This window comes from Phascolarctos cinereus, unplaced genomic scaffold, assembly GCF_003287225.1.
Source record: "Phascolarctos cinereus isolate Bilbo 61053 unplaced genomic scaffold, phaCin_HiC Scaffold_1;HRSCAF=81, whole genome shotgun sequence".
NCBI classification, from domain to species: Eukaryota; Metazoa; Chordata; class Mammalia; order Diprotodontia; family Phascolarctidae; genus Phascolarctos; species Phascolarctos cinereus.
Window position 1 is genome coordinate 215,414,638 of NW_027555514.1, and position 17,301 is coordinate 215,431,938.

The following is a 17,301-nucleotide window of genomic DNA, read 5'->3' on the forward strand; positions in this document are numbered from 1 at the left end:
CAGTAAAGAGTGCTGGGCCTGGAGTCAAGAAGACCTGAGTCACTTACTAGCTGTGTGACCCTGGACAAGTCACTTAACCCCATTTGCCTCAGTTTCCTCATCTGTAAAATGAAAGGGAAATAGCAAACTATTTCAGTATCTTTACCAAGAAAACCCCAAATGGAGTCATAAAGAGTCGGACACAACTGGAAAACAACAGAACAACAACAACAACCCTGGAGATACCGAGGAAGCAGTTTCTGGTGGGTGGGAGCTACAGAATCTCTGAAACCTGGAAAGCCAATAAGAAAGTAGGAGTCATGGTTTCAGGAAGTGGAGGCAGAAAGACTTGTGAAATAATAAAACCTTAGAGCTTCCAGGGGCCTTCAGAGGCCGTCTAGTATTTGAGTTCCTCTTTTTACAAATAAGGAAACTGAGGCCCAGAGTGAGAAAGCAACTTGTCTAGGGTCACGCAGCTAGTTAGTAGCAGAGTTGGGCTGAGAAGACGGGTAGCCTGCCTATGAGCTCTGCATTCTTTAAGGAGGCCAGACTAAGAGAAAAAGTGGAAGAAAAAGACAGAGAGAGCACAAAAGGGAAACAAAACCACAGACAGTCAGAGACAGAGAAAGAATTTAATCACCCAATTTAAACGTGCAACTAACTCCCCAGTGCCCAAAGACTGTTAATAGCTCCCACAGTTATGATGTTAACATATTCATTGATTATGCCTGCGTTGAAACCCACTAAGGCTTCCTCTGATCAATCATCATGACGTGGAGAGATTACAGGAGCGTGGATTCAGAGCTGGAAAGGATCTCAAAGTACAGAGGTGCCAAACCCCAGCCTTCAGGACACTTCCAAATGCCGCCCAAACCAGATTAAAATGTAATTGGGAAATATTTAACAAAACAAATAAAAATACAACAAAACACAGATAATGTCAATACATGGTTTTCTAAATCAGTATGCAGACCACAGGGATGCCTAGGTACTGTTTAGCAGCACCCATTTCTATTTGAATCTGACATCATTCATCTAGTCCAACCCTTGACTTTGACAGATGAGGTGACTCTGAGTTCTCCAAGACTGTTCCAACAGAGCACAAGGTATGGAACATCACAGGAATGTAAAATCCTACCAAGGGAGATTTAAGCAACGGGCCTCATGATAATAATTGTAATAGGGGATAATGAGGGAAGCTCATGTGATTTGCTGGACCAGAGCACTTCCCACAGAGATGACCATGTGCAATGGTTTTTGTGAGACATGTGGTTTGGCCTCTTGGTCAAGGATATTCATGACATACTGGCTCCTAGTTGGTTCTTGATCCCACAAATTAAAAGAGTTATGGCCAAGGTGGTTGGTGAGTGACTGCAGTAGAAGGCTGTCCCTCACCTTTTGAATGTCATTTTGGGACTCCAATAGCTACCCCTTGGTCTTCCAGTAAGGGAAGGAGAAGAGATTTGTCTCCTTTCTCCCCACAGTGACCTACAGTACCAACATATGGCAACAAGAATATGAGCGCATTTATAAACAAGACCTCAATGCCCCAGCTTCCTTTTTTGTTTCGTGATTTTTAGTTTTTGTGGAACTTCCCTCAAAGCCTAGGGCCTCCTTGTCCTAGAACAAGGGTGGGAAACCTACGGACTCAAGGCCACATGCAGCCTGCTAGGTCCTCGGGTACAGTCTTTTGACTGAGTCCAAGTTTTACAGAGCAAATCCTTTTATTAAGGGGATTTGTTCTGTGAAGTTTGAATTCAGTCAAAGGGCTGCACTTGAAGACCTAGAGGACCACATGTGGCCTCGAGGCCTCAGATCCCCCACCCCTGTCCTAGAACAACCAACCACCTTCTGCAACAGCATTTCTACTCAATAAAAAAATCCAAGGGGCAATAATAAAAAATTGTATTACAAAGTTTTCCTTAAAGAACTAAAAAAATAACTTAAATAGCTGACAGAATATTCAGTGTTCATGGTTGGGATATGCCAATTTAATAAAAATTACAATACTACCAAGGTTAACTTATACTTTTAATGCTATACCAATCAAATAACAAAATTCATTTGGAAAAAATAAAAGATCTGAAATATCTTTTTTTTAAATATAGCCATCGTTGTTTGTCCAGTCTTTTTTTGTGTTTTTTTGGATTTTTGGCTAGGCAATGGGGTTAAGTGACTTGCCCAGAGTCATACAGCTAGTAAGTGTTATGTGTCTGAGGCCAGATTTGAACTCAGGTCCTCCTGAATCCAGGGCCAGTGCTGTATCCACTATCTACCTAGCTACCCCAAAGATCTAGAATATCAAGAGAAATGATGAAAAGAGGCATGGACAAAGGTGGACTAGCACTTCCAGACCTCAAACTATATTAAAAAGTCATGTGGTATTGGTTAAAAAATAGAGAGGTGGATCAATGAAACAGAGTAGACAAAGGAGAAACAATGGAACTTAATCACTCATTGTTCAATAAACTGGAAAACAAATTACTTAGAAAAGAATCCTCTGATAAAAACTTTTGAGAAGTCCGGCAGAAATTAGACTTAGATCAACACCTTATACCATGTACATGATCTTAGCATTAAAGATCATACTATTTTTTAAAAAATTAGAAGAAAAAGAAAATTTCTAATTTCTATTGAGGGCTTCACCATCCTTTTTATCACCCAGGTTCATAACCCAAAAGTTGTCTTCAATTCTTCACTCTCCCTCACCCCTACATTCCTAAACAGTTGCCAAATTTATGACCTAATGTAACTTCCTCATAACTTCCTATAACTGAGTCTTAGAAAGATTAAATGACTTGCCTGTTGGCCCTGAATCAAGACCAACAGTTTATTGGAATTGTTGGTTTCAAACAGGAGCCTAAAGAAATGTCACCCTACTGTCTTCTGGCCGTTTCAGAACATTATAGAGAATGGTCAGTTCATTAGGAAGAAACACTTGGGGGCAGCTAGGTGGTGCAGTGGATAGAGCACCGGCCCTGAAGTCAGGAGTACCTGAGTTCAAATCCAGCCTCAGGAGACCAAACATTTAATATGTACTAGCTGTGTGACTCTGGGCAAGTCACTTAACCCCAATAGCCTAAAAAAAACAAAAATGACTTGCCCGATGCCATGAAAATAACAAATGATGGAGCAGAAAGAAACGTGGGTCCAGTAGATTCTCCAATGCTCCACAAGGATATGGTGCAGAGTGGGTAGAGACTTAGAATCAGGATACACTGGGTTCAAATCTTGCTTCTGATAGTTATGAGCTATTTTACTTTGCGAAAAGTCACTTAACCTTAGGCAACTCCCTAGAGTTTATCTACAAGGCCTGTCTAAGTAGACAGGTGGTAGCATTTCCATTAGTGGGAGAAGTTCCCCAAGACAGTGAAATCATAAATTCTTCATGATATCAATAATAAATATCACCTGTGGTTATCTGCTCTTACTCAAGCAGCAAATCCACCCCTTCATTCCCTGTGTTGTCCTGCGCATGGAGCGTGGGGGTGTACCCAGGTGGATTTTAGCACCTAGTGACGTTCTCCCAACATTCATTCCCCAGACTGGGAATATTCCCAAGAAGCCAGCTGAGACAGAGCTTTTCCCACTCTTGACTCCCTCTGCAGGCAGCTGGCCTTTCCAACAGCTAAGGAAGGAATTAGCTCGTTCTAGGAAGTCCGCTGGTCTTACCCTCCCAGGGCCCCATTCAGGAATGAGGTATCATCGTTGTTGTTTAGTCATTTCAGTCCTGTCTGACTCTTCATGGCCCCATTTGAGGTTTTCCTGGCAAAGATACTGGATTGCTTTGCTATTTCCTTCTCCATCTTATTTTACATATGAGGAAACTGAGACAAACAGGGTTAAGTGACTTGTCCAGGGTCACACAGCTAGTGTCTAAGGCCAGATTTGAACTCAGGAAGATGAGTCTTCCTCACTTCAGGCCCAGCACTCTATCCACCGTTCCACCCAGTCATCAAAGTATCATCGAAGAACCGATATATGTAAATTAATTGGGGTAAAGGCCTTCTCACTGAAATAATGTCTTCAAATGCTCAAATGCACACACACACACACACACACACACACACATCCATGCTTCCAACCCCTAACCTTGAAGTTCCCCAATTTCTTCATGTCCTTAATTTCTGTCTTGCTGTTTACCCATCCAGAGGCAGAAGAATGATGTGCCTTACTGTCCACAGAGCAATACAGGAAAGGATAGGGGAGGAGAGAACACTTTCTGCTGGTAGACAGTTTTTTAAATTTATTTTTATTCCGAAATTAACAAACACCAAATGAAATGGGCCTCTCCTATGCATAATAGAACTGAAAAAGAAAATTGTAGGAGAAAATTAAGATCTCTGTAGTAGACATCTTTTTCCCAGCATTCCCTAAGCTCTAAGGGGGTATTAAATTTGACCTGAGAGCAGACTGCCCAAAATGTCGCTGACCTTGACCTTGGGGGAAGGGACCGCTGGGCAGAGAAACACAGAAATGAGAGGACACCCTCCCCAACACCCCAGCCTGGCCTTTTTATGTAACTCAAAAGGTGAGCTGAGCTTGTGTCGATGTTAAAGGTTCAAATAAACTCAATTGTTGGAGAATTTCACCGATCCCCCTGAGCAATGCCAAAGAAATCCTGGGCTGTCATAAAACTGGGTGGTAAACCTGTATTCGGAAGTCTGTCCTCTAGCCACTTGGCCCGCTGGGTACAATAGGGGGAAGGTCGGAGAATCCCTTAATGCTCCCTCTTCTCCCCACAATGTCACACAAAGAAAGCACACACACACACACACACACACACACACACACACACACCCCATCTCTTCCAGCCTCATGGAGCAGAAATTATGTGGTATTGTATGTGTGGCAGTATGTGTAGCATGCAGGTTGATGTGTGTTGGTATAGGCATATAAGTATAGACCTGTATCTATGTGGCTATGTATCACATATATGCGTGCCCTCCCACCATGTGTCCTAGTACCATGGCCAGATATTGCACCCTGGGCTGGACAGACCTCAGGCTAACCCAAGAGATACTTCAGAATGGTCTGATGCCTACAATGCTGTTAGTATTTCCTGGAAGAAAAATTGCTGGCTCACCTCTAACTTTGAACCAGCCCTAGTGATTGAAACTTGAGGAAAGCTAGAACACAACCATCTCCTGTCTTCCCTTCCACTCTCCTCTCAGAAAGCCTCTGAGACAGGGATTCACCTTCCCCCCGGGGCTCAGTGGATATTATGCCCCTCCCCAATTCTAGCCTTTCAACTGTATGCGCCTTTCCTCCTTTTCTACTCGCCTGTTTTCTTCTTCCACAGTTCAATTCCCCTCCCCCCCACCTCCCCATGCTAATATGAATGATAGCGCTCCAGGCTCCTCTCAGACATCGCCAAGAAAACTAACCCCGTCTTAACTTCAGAACACCTGCCACACAAGCCCAGACAGGCAGTGACACTCACAGACTTTGGTTCCCCAGTTTCCCTACGCGCGCGCGCACACACACACACACACACACACACACACACACACACACACACACACCATGCACCAATGAGAAAGGAAAGAATGCTCCAGTCACTTCCTGAGATAGCAGGAGGCTGAGAGTGTAAGCCTCTCTCTCCCCACCAAGCTGGCAGCGAGCACCCCCAGGAGGACAATGCCCCCATTCACATACTCACCAAGACAGGAGGCAAATCCCTAAGAACGGGAAGGAGTTGGGGTGGGGGCAGGGACAGGGGTAGGGGTGGTTGATTCTCAGAAGTACAGGTGAGGTTCATGAACCGATGGGAAAACAGGGCAATAAGAGAACAAGGAATAGAACACGGGACAAACTTCATGTCTGGGCATCATTTACATGCACATCTATAGACAACGAACTCTGGCTGGTTTGGGGCAGATGACAGAATCTTGTGTTTTTCTGGGACCCAGAGCCCAGTCTATTTTGATCAATTGTTTTTCTCCATCTTTTTGCCCTTTTCCCCTTCAGAGACCCTCCCCCCTAAGAACAGAAGGGCAAAGCAAGAAATGTAAGGAAGACGCTCCCCTCCTCTCCTCCTAGGGTGGCAATAAGAGCTTGTAACTTGCCTGGTAAGGCAGATACCCAGGAAACCTGGCTTACAGTGACCCCTATAGGGCATTCCTGTAATGACGAGAAGAAAGGGAAGGCAAAGCAGAGTCTGACTCTGAGATTCAGAGACTCCTTAAACTGAGCCAGAGGTAACCTTTGATTATCTCATGCCTCACCCATGGGGTGTGGGGTGGGGGAGGAGGTCAAGGAACTGTTGCTCATATCCACAAATAAGCAAAGTAATTTCTTCTATCTACATATATTATTGTTTTCAAATATATGTAGTAACACCGTCACTTCTAGAGTGCTCTAAGGCAATGTACTTTATATATGTTATATTGGTCGATCCTCCTGAGAACCCTGGGAGTTAGGAACCACGTTATAACTACTATATTTGCTATGGGAAATATTTTCTTCATTTTACAGGTGAAGATTCCGCGGGCTCCAGGCCACAGTCACACAGCTAGCATGCACCAGTGACAAAATTTAGACAAAGGTCATTCATGACTCCAAGTATTTCCACTATGCCGTATTGCCATAATTAACCAAATATAAATTTATTTAAAAGGACTACTGAAATCATAAAAGCCTTTTGGCATTGTTTTGGCCGCGAGGTGGCAGTGTAGAGTGCTGGATTTGGAGTTTGAAGACCTACATTCAATCCTTACCTCAGACACTACCTGTCACTTGACTGAGTCACTTAACCTCTATTTGCCTCAGTTTCCTCATCTGCAAAATGGAGATGATAATAATAGCACCTACATCCCAGGGCTCTGAGAATCAAATGAGATGATGTTTGTAAAGCACTTTGCAAACAAACCTTAAAGTGCAATTATAAAAATTCTAGTTATTATTATGTATTTTCTCAATTACCTGATCCTAGCCATACAGTTAGAACATATGGAGATCCTTGGATTTCTTTTTACTTTAAAAAGGGATCCACGTTTTTGAAAGGGATGGGAATCACTGATCTTGCCAAATCCTTTTATTTAAGGAAACTGAGACCCAAAGCCATATTTAGCAAGTTGGCTGCACAGCCAGAACTCAGGTGTCCAGAGTCTCAGACCAGTGTTCTAGCCACCCTAAGTTAGGGCAGGAATGCTTACTGGCCTTGAGGACACCCCTTCTCTGTACAAACAGACCCCAGTGAAAGAGGAATTCTAGGCAGAGGTTGTCCCTCCTGTCTGACCCACCAGACCCTGATGAAATCCAAAATGTGCCCTCCAGAAGCCACATCACTGGGGGTAAGAGGGGGAGAGGTTAGGTGGTGTGCCACTTCTCTTACCTGGAACTCAGTTTCCTCAACAATAAAATGAGGGTTTACTCTCAGGGATCACTAAGGTCTTTTCCAGCTCTAGCATTCTATGAATTAATAATAATAATCATTTTATAATATTTTATTTTCCTCAATTATGTGTTCAAACAATTTTTTCACTTTTTTTAAGCTTTGAGTTCGAAATTCTATCCCTCTTTCCCTCTCCTCCCTACTCCCTGAGCAATCTGATATAGTTTATACATGTGCAATCATGTAAAACTATAATAACAATAATAAATTATTAAAATTAATAATAATAATAGCTATAGCAATAGCTCACATCTATATAAGAGCTTACATCCCTGCATCCCTAGACGGTAGATAGTAGAAGCATGAGTATTCAGGTTTTACAAATTAAGCAGCTGAGGCTCTAAGAGTTAAACAGTTTACCCACAATTACACTTACTTATGTGAGAGCCAGGATTCAAACCCGGGTCTCCTAGCTCCAGGTCACTTTCTGCTATATCAGGCTGCCTCTCTGTTTCTCACTGGCTCATTGGATGAGAGAAGGGAACTATGGTCCTTTCCTCTCAGACCCACTTGGGTTGGTATTAACTCAATATGTAGGGCAGGGACAGGGAACCTGCGGCCTCGAGGTCACATGTGGCCCTCTAGGTCCTCAAGTGCAGCCCTTTGACTGAATCCAAACTTCACTGAAAAAATCTCCTTAATAAAAAGATTTATTCTGTAAAACTTGGACTCAGTCAAAAGCCACACTCAAGCCTTCACTGAACAAATCCCCTTGATAAAAGGATTTGTTCTGTAAAACTTGGACTCAGTATAAAGGCCACACTCAAGGATCTAGAAGGCTACATGTGTCCTTGAGGCTGCAGGTTCCCCACTGCTGATCTAGGCCCTGTTCCCCACCCCCATTGAGAACAGAACTGGAGAAAATGGGCTGACACTACAGAATGACTTAGAATGAATGAGGTTCCTTGAAGAACTTTCTGGCTGGGGCTGGGGAAGGAGAGGTAGTGGAGGAGCACGTTTTTGTTGTTGTTTTGGTTTGGGTTGGGGGGGGGGGTTTGGTGGAGAAGAGGAGAAATGAGCTCTTCCTTCCAGAGCCCCTTCCCATGAAATCTAGACTACAAAACAGCATAGTCAGGGTTTCTCAGGCTGGGGCACCACCCCCTAAGGGCAGAAGCCACAAAAATGGGATAGCATTGAAGCTAAGGAGATTAAGGTCAGAACTCTGAGAGGACTCAGTGAGGCCGGGATCAGCTCCTCCTTGCTCCCTCCCCAGTGAGAGCCAGTTCCACCACCCAGTTCCCAGTTCCCAGTTCCCATTCTGAAACCCCCCCACCCCCCACCCAAGAGGGAGGTGGCTGGGAAAGTAGCTTCAACAGCAGCTTTCTGAAAAAAATCTTTAAAATGCCCTGAGCCTGCAGTTTACTTGTTGACATCCACATATATACAGCACCTTGCCTTGTTTATGTCACCTTCCTCCCCCTCCCCCCATCTTGGGTAAGCCTGTGAATGGGTGCACCGAGAAGGGAAGGATAGAAGGGCGTGTGTGCGAACAAGTGAAGTCATTCTCTCTGGGTGGCTCCTTTTAATTAGCACTCATGAAAAAGCTCCCAGCCAGCAAAATTGGGCATCTCCAACCTGGGCCACACCCCTGTCTCACCTGGGCAGGGAAGGGAAGTGATGGAAAATGATTCTAGGCCCCCAAAATAAGAGCAACATTATCATCATCTTTAGTAGTCAACCAATAAGCATTTTTAAGTGCCTACTGTGTTCCCCACACTGTGCTAAGTAAGCTCTGAGGAGTCAAAAATAGGCAAAAGACTTTCCCTGCTCTCGAGGAACTCAAAACAATGTGCTTTCCCCTTTGTGAAGCAGGTAGTGTACAAGGATTATTAGCCCCATTTCTTAAGTGAGGTAACTGAGGCTCAGAGGTTATGAAATTTGGTTATGGTTGCACAGATTGCAATTGGCAAAGCCAGGGTTCAAATCTAGGTTTCCTGATGCCAAGTCCTGTAAAACTTCAGGAAACTGTGGTTTTATGACTGGTGAGTCTGAGGGAAAAACTGGTGATATTATCCCCTGTCCCTGGCTGTGGGTAGCAGGCCCAGATGCTGAGCTCCTAGCTCTTGGCCTCAAACCCCGGGACTCTGAATGGGCAATAGCTAGGGAAAGGAATCTTAAACCTCCTTCAGATGTTCCAGCGCCAAGACAAGACCTTGAACCACGGATATCTGGTTCTCCCCAACTCTCCTGGAGGGACAGGAATTAAACACAGCAAGTTTGCCCTATCTTGGTAACCAAGTCAGCCATCTTTTCTTCACATCAACAGTATCAGGGTCACAGACCTTCTGGTCCCAGAGGCCATCCTTTGCCCCAGCCTTTGACCTTCACCTCCTCCTTTAAGGTTTCCCAAGTCCCCCTCCTGCCTGTCTGATTGATCCCTCCACCCACCTCTAATCATTCTAGCATCTACCACAGATGCAGTGAAAAGAGTATTCAGAATCAGAAATCTTGGGTGTCTCTGTCTTGCTTGCCACTTAGTGACCTTGGACAAGTCCTTTAACGCCATGTTCCTCTTTGAAACAGGGCTAAGACCACCTGCCTTGAAGGGCTGTCATGAGAAAAAGCTGCTACACAGAGAGATGTGAATTACTTTAACACTGATTTTTCTTGCACTTTGGTTTATTTACATTTGTCTCTCTATGCCTGTGTTGGGGTGTGTGTGTGTGTGTGTGTGTGTGTGTGTGTGTGTGTGTGTGTTCCAATCTTTCTCCCCGTCTTTCCTTTTGCATCAGATTGAGAGCTCCCCTAGTGTAAGAACCCTATTTCCTCCTCACTCTAGATCCGTTCACTCTTCCCTTCTTCCCCCAGAGTGTTTGGTATAAATCTACATATGTCCATGTTGTCTCCCCCGTTAGAGTAGAAGTTCCATGAGGGCAAGGCCTATTTTCCTTTCATCTTTGCAACCTCAGTGCCTAACATTGTAACTAGCACATCGTTGGGAAGCTTCACTTATTCATCATTCTAGGCCAGAGTTCTGAATACCTGTGAGAACTCTGACCTTATTCAGAGTAGCAAGTCTATTCTCTAAAAGATGGGAGTGAGGAGGGGAAAAACTGGGACTTCCACATAGCTTGACTTACTCAGACCCTTCCTTTGTACAATTAGAAATCCAGAAGACCTGAGTTTAAATCTTGCCTGTGTAACCCAGAATAAGTCTCAGTAACCTCTTAGCCTTCGTTTTCTCATCTTTAAAATGGGGATAATAATAGCACCTACCTTACTGGGGTTTTGTGAGGATCGACTGGGATAACATAACTAAAGTGCTTTGCAAACTGTATAAATGCTAAGTTATAATCATTGTCTGAGAGCTGAGGAGATAGAGGGAGAGTCCTGTAGAGAGAATGACATGGCTATAGGAAAAAGGCTCGGACAGATGGAAATAGTTTCAAGTGTTCCCAGCAACAGAGGCCAAGAGCTAGGAATACAAGATAAGGGAAATTGGAGTCAGACTGCAGGTCAGAAATCCAAGCCTGCTCGGAGGGCAATGGAGTTTTGTCCTGTAGGGGACGTTCTTGGCCTATTCCAAAGAGATTGCCTACCCTGGCAACTTCCAAGACCCCAAGCCCAAGAAGTCAGGCAGTAGGGCAGGCTGCTTCCTCCACATTTGGATGAAATGCCAAAGAACCTACTAACCCTCCCACAGGCTCCATACTTTGGCAGGGGGTAGCTGTCTAGGGACTCAGAATATGCGGTGGGGAGATCAACATTCTGATCAAGGGGGGGATAGAGATGGGGTGATCGAAGGGGGATATGAGGAGGGAGTGTTTGAGGAATGAAAGCATCTCCACCCCATGGGTAAAAGAAGAAGCCGCCCAAACGAGGCAGCCTCCACCCTGTGGCCCCCATGACATTGGGTTCCCATCACACCCAGAGACCAGAGCTGTAAAACTCGCTTTTATGGTCTCTGTGGGGGTAGCTGTTTTGCTAGGGGTAGGCGGGGGTGAGCGTCTTTGTCTGTGGATCTGTGTTTATGTGTCTGTGTGTCTCCTTAGGTGGGCTGGCATGCATGTATGTGTTTCTGTACACCTCTGCCTGGCTTTCTGTGTGCACAGTGCCACACACATAGTACCTGTATAATAAATGCTTGTGGAATGAACAGATGATGTGGGGGGCTTCCTGCCCCAGCAGGACTCAGCTGTCACTTCAGGCCAAGGCCCAGGATTGGGGACACCATGCATTTAGTGACAACTCTGCTCCCACCCTTCACTCCCAATTAGGCAATGGTGAAATCAACTTCAGACAAAGAACTAGGGGGTCTCTATGCCAAAAACTCCAGGGAGCTCTGTTTAACCTACATCAACCGGGTCCCTTTGCCTTGCAATGACTCTGGGGAAAAGGTTAAAAACAGCAACACAGAGCAGGGGCAGAGGGCCCTAACCCTTGATCCCGGCCACCCAGTTATTGCCAACCACTCTGTCACAGGCCCTTGGAATACTGCTTGAGGGGAGCTGGAGGCAGAGAAAACAGCAAATGCAGCCAGATGCACTAAGGAGGCCTGAAGGACAGGACTGAGGAAGGGGAGGAAGGGAAGTCAGGGAAGGGGTAGCCTAGAGGAAGGACTTGTGATCAGGGAGCAGCTACCAAGATTGTATAACCTTATCTCTGTTCTTCATAACTGGCCCCATGGAGAGGGACCTCCCCCCTCCCCCCAACAACCTTTCAAAGGGTCACTTTCAAGGAGATCAAGGGAGGGTAGAGGCATGGGAAAGAGAAAACTCCAGAGAGCCTGAGGTTGGGGTAGGAGGGGTAGGAGGGGCAAGGATCTGGCCAGAGCGCAAAGTGGCAGTTGGTGATTGGTCGGGCCCAGCTCTCTCCCACGATCCCTGGGGCCCAGGGCGGCTCCTGCTTTCCTCCCCGTGTGATTCACCACCTCCCTCCCTTGGAGCTGGACCAGCGCCCAGGCCTCTCACCCCACTCAGGGAACCCCGCCCACCAAGCTGGGACTTCCTGACTCAGCAGAGGGGAGCCAGGGCCTGCCCAAAGCTAGGACGGAAGCTTCTCCAAAAGACACCTGGATTTCTGGCTTCCCAGGCTAAGAGGAAAAGGGGCCAGGCATGAAAAATAGGGGGTGGAAGGAGAAGGGAAGTCTCTGGCCCCTCTAAAGCAGTAACCTAACCTTTTATATGGGGCAACATTTTTTGTGTGTCCTGGACCCCTTTGATAGTCATAGGTGAAAGCCTATGGACCCCTTCTTGGAAGCATGTTTTTAATTGCATAAAATAAAATACAGTACAAGGACTACAAAGGAAACCAGTTCTGTTAAAATACAGATATCAAAATAGTAAAAGAAAAAAAAGTTTATAGATCCAGGTTAAGATCTGCCTACTTTAAAGGCATCGGAGTCTAGGGGGTTCTGTTTGCCTGGGACTCTCAGGACAGGGAAGGAAGAGGGAAGGAAGATACTGTGAAAACCCAGATTCCTTTTTTAAATCATCTAAAATTCTATAATTTTGTGATTGCTTTTTTTCTCTTGGGTCTGAGACAAGGGGAAATTGCTTATTTCCCAGAGTACTTAGTGCCTCAACTCTTCCCATATTGCCTTGATCTTAAATACAAAGTATACATAAAATTACACAAAGTAACTTCAAGTAATTTCACTTGGTACAAGAAGATAATAGGTCCCTCCCTCATCTCCCCACCACCCCCACTACACTCCACTCTCCCACAGCACTCAAATGGAGACAGTGTGATCCAGGGGTGCAAAGGCTATATACCTGAAATCAAGAGAGATCCAAATTCATTACTTGGCTCTAATACTAGGTAGCTTGGTCTGTCTGAGGCTATGTTCTCATCATTACATTTCCCCCCAGACCCATCCCTCCTCCAAATATCCCCATTTCTGTTGGAGACCCCACTATCCTTGAAGCCATCCAAGTTCCCAACCTTGGAATCATCTGTGACTTCTTTCTCTCTCCTCCCCTCTGCCCCTGTTTCTGCTTGTCTTGTTAATCTTACTTCTTCTGACTTCTCTCCACTCAGTCTCTACCTTAGTCCAAGCTCCAACCTTACCTCTACTGGACTGTTGCAACAGCCTCCTACTTGGCCTCCTTGCCTCCAGTCTTTCCCCTCTCTAACCAAATTGCTTTCCCTGAAACACAGATCTGACCATGGCATTCCCCTACTCAAAAATCATCAGTGGCTCCCTATCACCCTTAGGATAAAATACACAGCTAGCATTGAATGCCGCCATAATCCAGATCCCACTTGCCTTTCCAGCCTTATTTCACATTATTCCTCTTCACACAGTCTTTTGTTCTGATCAAAATGACCTTCTATCCTTTCTCCAATACATGATGGTTCATCTCCTGACCCTTGGCCTTTGCGTTCTCTCCAACTGCTAACTGAAAGAATCCCCAACTTTCTTTTGAGTATAGCTCAGGTACCACTTCCTATAGGGCTTTCCTGATTTCTTCCATGGTTTATGCAGTTGTTCCTCTTGAAATCCCTTTGTATTGGCATACACTTTGTATTTACTTATCAGTGGACTATTTGTCTCCCCCTTCAAGAATGTAAACTCTCCCAGGTCAAGGTCCATTTCATTTGCGGTTCTATATTCCACTGTCTAACACTTAGTAGGTGTTTAAGAAATGTTTGTTGAATTTACTTGAATCTATAAAAGGCCCTGGGGTCTTTGTCAGGATCCACTGAGATAATGTATGTAAAACTCTAGTTAAGGAGAGGGATGAAACCTAGGCCTATGAGCAGGGGAAGGAAAGGAAGGGAGAGTGATGCCAAAATGTCAGGTTGGAAGGTAGTGGTCAAACACTAGGTGCCACCTCTCAGATCATACTTTTACAGCCTCCCCCCATTCACATTTTATAAAAACCCCTGATGGGGATGGGGATGAGTTGGGATTCCATTAGATACAAATATAGTGAAGGAAAGAAGGGAAGCAGAGGGTGAAAGCCAGGAGTCCTAGTTTCTAGGACTACATTGTTCCCCATGTCCTGGGAGAGGAGGCTCAGGGGATACAAAAGAGTGAAGTTGGGGTGCCAAGAGGGGAGTGTCAGTAAAGCTGGACTGTCAGCAGCTTGATTTGGAGGAGTTGGCTGAAAAGGAGCCAAAACCACAGGAGGTATGAGTTGGGGGGGGGGAGGACACATTGTGTTTTGAAGCATTACCCCAGCAATCAGCCAAACATGCGGTCACCCAGGGGTAGATGGGATTATCCCATACAAGTGAGCACGCATAATAGTTGTAGGTTATAGAATCATAGCAGGCACACTAGAATGTTAAGAGTTGGAAGGGAGCTTGGCACATAGTAGGTGCTTAATAAATGTTTGTTGACTTGAGTTAGAAGGAACCTTAGAGATCTACCTAATTCTAACTGGCATTTTACAAATGGGAAGACTGAGGCCAAAATGATTGGCACAGGAAGCTACAGGAACCAGGGTACTTAACTAGAAGGAGGGAGGGGGAGTAAGCATTCATCAAGTGCCTACTATGTGATAAGCAATTTACAATGCTTTTTCTCAGAAGAAAAAATATGGGGGAGGGTGAAGGGACACATAATACCTATATTCAAGGATGTACATGGGCTGCCATATGGAAAGAAGATTGGATTTGTTTTATTTGACTCCAAGATAAGATAACTAGCCACACAGGCGGAAGTTACAGGAAGGAAAGCTGTCTCCCCACTCCCCCACTCCCACCCCAGTTAAGAACTTTCTAGCAATTTGAGCTACTCCCCAGAAGAATGGGCTATTTCAGGAGGATAAGCTCTGTCCTTGGAGGCTGGAGGACTTGACAGGGATACTGTGGGCAAGATTCTTGTACCAGGAGGAAAGATAGACCAAGTGACCTGTTCCCAGTGTCCCTCAGCCCCAGTCCCAGCTGACACACCAATGCCCTGTGATTCACAGTGGAACTGTAGAGCCCAGCATGCAGGCACAGTTACTTCAGGACCGCCTCACCTGGTGGGCTGGGCCCTAGCAGAACACCAGGCCTCATGGCAAGGTCTCTTCATTTGGGGCAGAGGCCACACCAAACCAAAGTGGGAACAAGTCACCCCACAGACCCCTCCACAGGTACCACACCTCTGGCCTTTTGGTCCTGAGCCCAGCTTGCTGGCCTTCTGCGACTTCTGCCTGGGCCTCAGTTTCCTCATCTGTAAAATGAGGGGGTTGAAGTAGATTCTGATTTCTAAGAAATCAGCTCCAGCTCTGACATTCTATGCCTTCACACTACTTCCCACACCTACTATGCACACGTAGGCCTTCACAAATCTATTCTACACACACACACACACACACACACACACACACACAGAGGCCTTCACATATGTGTTGTATACATACACATCAAGTGGCTTTCATCACCCTATCATTCATGCACACACAAAATCATCCATACATCTGCAATCTTCTATCCAGCAGAGAGGCCCATAAGCCCTCACACACATATACACAATCACACAACCACAAATGCAGACAGATATCCGACCCCACACTCAAATTTACCAATACCAATACACTCTCATGCAAAAGCAATAATAAATGCAAACCTTGCTTCCCTACTTAATTACCAAAGGAAAGTCCCTGATGCATAGATACCCCACCCCATTCCTCCCAAACTCCTCTGTAAATAACCAAGCCTAACCTCTCCCCCACTCATAGGCCCAGAGCACAGGCCCTGCCTGCCCTGCCGCACCCTGCCCACTCTACCCTGCCCAGGCCTGTCTGGGCGGGTTCCTGACACCACCCTGCCACCCTCCTCCCCAGAGCCAGCTCAGCAGGCAGCCTGGGTGGAGGAGAGCTGGGCGGGCCGCTCTGAATGCCAGGCCTGCCACTCCAGTAAGTCCCACCAGCCTCCCCCCCCTTCCCCAGGCCCTGCTACCTCAGCATTATGGGCCCCTCCCTAAGCCCCAGGGAGTCCCCACCTAAACCAAGGGAACCCAGCCAGCTTCTCTTCCAGTCTGAGCCAGCAGGGAATAGGGCAAAATGAGCAGAGCAGCAGAGCCTAGGGGAACAGTGAAGGCCTGAAACAGAACGAGAAATGGGAAAGGGAGAAGCTGGGGCGAGGGTCTGGAGGGGGAGAAGTCCAGAAGAACTTGAGTAAAAGAACACAGGATAAGAGCAAAGGCTATGGGAGAAACATGGAGGAGAAGCATGTGAGGCAGGCTTCCCCTAAACCCCACCCTCTCCTTCAACTCAACAAGCTTATTTTTACATTTCTTACATTTACATTTCTTTTTCCTTTTTGATCTCTCTTCCGCTGACGGAATTGAGTTCCCCTTCAGACTGACCCATAGTTGAAAAGCAATTGCTTCAGAGCCCAGTCGTTAGCATGCCCAGAATTGCTTCTTCCTGGGCCCTTAAAGTCCACAGCGCCAAGCAGGCCTTGCCCTATCTCAGCCCCATTCCCCTCCTGGAGGGAAGTCATGGAGCCAAAAGGACCACCATGGCCTTACTTCCCTGATGGGCAAGCTTGGATCAGGCCCCTTGTCTTTACCCCTGGAGGGGAGCAAGCCATTTGACAGACCCCTCCACAGACCCCCTACTTGCTGCCCCTCCCCAAGAGCTTTAACTAGTGAATTTCCCAGGGGTGATTCAGTGGCGAGGGTTCAGAGGGATAACACCAGCACTGAGAACAATCCCACCGTGGGTGCAGTTGAAACAAGATGAGGCAGCTGGTGCCTCAGAGAATCCCAGCTCTCTCTTAGGGGCTGGGAGTACAGGCAGCCCCCAGAAAAGAGTTTTGCCTTTGCAGGAAACTGGGGGCAAATCTACTCTTAGTTTCAGTAGGATTCAAAGCCAGGTTCTGGGATGGTAGTAACTGTGTGGAAGAAGCAGTAATTACACCCTCCTGAAGGAAAATGCAAGCCCTAACATATGTCAGCACCATGGGGCAAGGTGCCATCTGCCCTACGATTAGTTCCAGTTCTGCCCACAGGAACATGCCACACTTCCCACTCTCTCCTCAGTACT

The 17,301-nt window shown here is 46.1% G+C and overlaps 1 non-coding gene across 1 annotated transcript; it reads left to right on the forward strand.

The window, feature by feature from the left end:
- Window positions 1-2,784: 2,784 nt before the first annotated feature.
- Window positions 2,785-2,919, forward strand: LOC144455201 (small nucleolar RNA SNORA2/SNORA34 family). Its single transcript, XR_013483913.1, has one exon. It is a non-coding gene; the product is annotated as a small nucleolar RNA SNORA2/SNORA34 family (small nucleolar RNA).
- Window positions 2,920-17,301: the final 14,382 nt, after the last annotated feature.